Genomic DNA, 3,174 nt, shown 5'->3' with positions numbered 1-3,174 from the left:
CCTACCATTCATCGGATGATCAGTTATTAGATCGGCATCTCTGACATGAGTAAACAAAGACCTGCTCATCTACCAAGATGGCTGCCTCTATAGAGACACAGTGCAGAACAAGGCATGATATGTCTGCAATGGGTAAATAATCAGCTGGAGGGAGTCTACAGGCAAAGCTGGTAACTAGTCCTTTCCTCTCTAATCTTTTTTTTGGGCACAGCTTCCACTATACAGGTCCTCTTTAAACTGAGTTTTAAATGTTAATGCACAAAATGAAAATCTGTACATCCCAACTGGTGCATATCTATGTGTAATCAATGTATTTATGCATTTGGGTGCTTTCACTGCTGAATCTAAATTACATTATGTGGAATGGCAACAAGTCACAAGCAGCCTACTACTTCTGCTGTAGGCTCAAAGCTTTGTAAAGGACCTTACAAACAAAACATCTGATCTCCTGCTCAATCAAAGTAGATTGGGTGACATCCATTGGGTGACAACTGTGACATCCATGTCTGTCCAGTTTTTCCTCCATCTCTGAACTTAATGGACAGGTGGATGTAAACAGAAATGCGTCCAGTTACCTCCTTTTACCTCCAATCTGTCACTTTAATTCCCAAAAAAATGGATAATGATGCAAACCTTTTTTCTTATAAGACCTAGAAAGACTTGTAGGTAATCAGATGTAAACACTCAGGTTTACATCAGCCTGCCCTCCGACTAGTATTGAGCTTCTGATCAGATCTGCCTGTAAAACGGACTTAATAGAAGGTATGAGACTAATAAATGTTGTTTGCTGAAACTATTTAAAAATGACTTTTGTACTATTGCAGTCTATGCTATTGTTATTGGTGTATATACCTTACTGTCCCGGTGACCTCAGTTCCTCTGATTTCCTGTTCTAATGTCACAGGGATAAAAAGTGACATGAAACTCCATACTTGGGATACAGACAGCAATAAGTCCTAACTCTGGTTGTATTTGGGTTTTACAGTAACCCTATTACTGCAGTAATGGATGCTGCAAAAGAAGAAGAGATTAAGTACGTATATTTCCAATAGGTGGTGAGAGAAATCTTTGTTCTCTTGAAGAGCTACAGAAGCCACTGATATCCAACATTTCCAGATGTGTCTGGTCCCCTTTTGGGCACTATGGTTTCTCCATTTAACAGATATGTCACTAAAAGGATATAGTAATGATATAACAGCCAGTGGGAGAATCCACAAAACCCAACAAGGGCCAGATATCGAGCACCCACCAAAGTGTTTGAGAGATTTGACCCTGCTCCCATCAGAAAGGCAAGTAGAAAATCTTTTCTTATACTGGGTATTTCTGATTTAATTCTCTACTGTATTGACAGGGTCTCTTTAATAGCAGAAAATTATACATTTTGCTATCATCTAATTTACTGGCATTCATTCATGGAGTACCACAGAGTAATGTATTTTCACCTCTGTGAACAGAATTCACCTAATAATAAACCTTCGTTTCAGGTGTTAATGTATAGTTTGAAATAACCAAACCAACAAGACTACAATAGCGGCATTCTACAGTAATGATCAATGATCAGCTTTGTATTATAGGAGCGGTGCATTATTTATTGCTGCTTGTACATGAGCCGACCAGAAAGTAGCAATTATTGCGGGATGACATAAACTTTGTCTAGAGTAAAAAATGCACTGTTAACAAAATTAAATGGCAAAGAGAAAAGCTCAGCAAACACGCAAGGCATTCACCAAGCAATGTAATCACTTGCCTTGCAAACACTTTTACAAACTGTCTGTTCCTTGTTTCATTTCCAAAGATGAAAGCTGTTGGGATACTCTCATTTGTCTTAAGGTGGCCAAACACATGCAATACTGATAATGCATCATCTGCAATAAGTATTTACGAACATCAGAATTGCTAATTATTGCAAGTAGAGAGTGCAAGATTTTCTGATTGTTTGAAATCGGGTACATAGAAGAAGACAACTTTCCAGTGGTTTCTGCGGTCAGCTCCATGACCTAGATAGATCTTCTCCTACTTACTGTTATGTCTAATGTGAATATATATCACTACCCTGAGGGTTAGTTCACACCAGAAACTGTATCACAACTGCGTGCGTCTGCGCAGTTGCATTGCGATCCGTTTTGATGCGTTTGTGATGCGTTTGTTCCCCTGGATGTCCCTGTATGATGCCACAATCAATTCTGTTTTTTTTGTATGCGCTCCGTTGCGTTTTGATGCGTTCCGGTGTAGTTAGACGCAGCTAAAATAGGACAAGCAGTACTTTTTCTGACTGCATCTGAACGGATTGCAATGGTGTGAATACAGCACGAGAAAGCCCATAGGAAAGCATTGGGATGTATTTTGGCTGCAGCAGTCAAACTGAACGGACTGCATCACAACTGCACATGGTGTGAACTAACGCTTAAGGTTAGTTCACACCAGAAACTGCATCACAACAGCGCACGTCTGCATAGTTGCATTGAGATCCGTTTTGAGGTTTCCCCTGCATGTCCCTGGATGATGCCTCAATCAATTCTGTTTTCTTTGGTATGCGTTCCGTTTTGATGCATGTGCATGCGTTTGCACTGCGTTTTGATGTATTTAGTTAAGTTAGATGCAGGTAAAATAGAACAAGCAGTACTTTTTCTGACTCCATCTGAACGGACTGCAATTTTGTGAATTAGGCTCAAGAAAGCCCATAGGAAAGCATTGGGATGTATTTTGACTGCAGCAGTTAAAATAAACGGACTGCATCACAACTGCACATGGTGTGAACTGGCCCTAAAGCTACTAATGCTGGCATGCAGAATCAGGTGTTGACTTGGTTCTCTTTCGGGAAGTTCGGTAGTGAAATATCTCCTACTCCGATTCAAGTTTATTACAAAGCCAAAAGGAGTATTTGTAATGTAGAATATACAAGTGTTCGGAAAATCCAAATAACAAATTGACATACAAGTATTAAGGACTTGTTGAGGTATACAAACTATTGATGGTGAACCTCTAACAGAAAGTATTTTTTTCAGATTCTGGAATGTAACTAGCCTTTAGCTTTGCTTGGAGTTAACAGTTCAATTTTAGGATGGTATTCCCTTACATTCAGGGGCGCACCTAGAAATCACAGGGCCCCAGCCAGTGGCGTAACAACCGGGGGGGGCTGGGGGGGGGGGGGGGGGGCGTGGCGCGCCCCACCCG

This window comes from Nanorana parkeri, unplaced genomic scaffold (assembly GCF_000935625.1).
Source record: "Nanorana parkeri isolate BGI_ZX_2015 unplaced genomic scaffold, ASM93562v1 scaffold663, whole genome shotgun sequence".
Classification (NCBI taxonomy): domain Eukaryota; kingdom Metazoa; phylum Chordata; class Amphibia; order Anura; family Dicroglossidae; genus Nanorana; species Nanorana parkeri.
The sequence above is the reverse complement of the archived record's forward strand: the minus strand, read 5'-3'. Positions refer to the sequence as shown.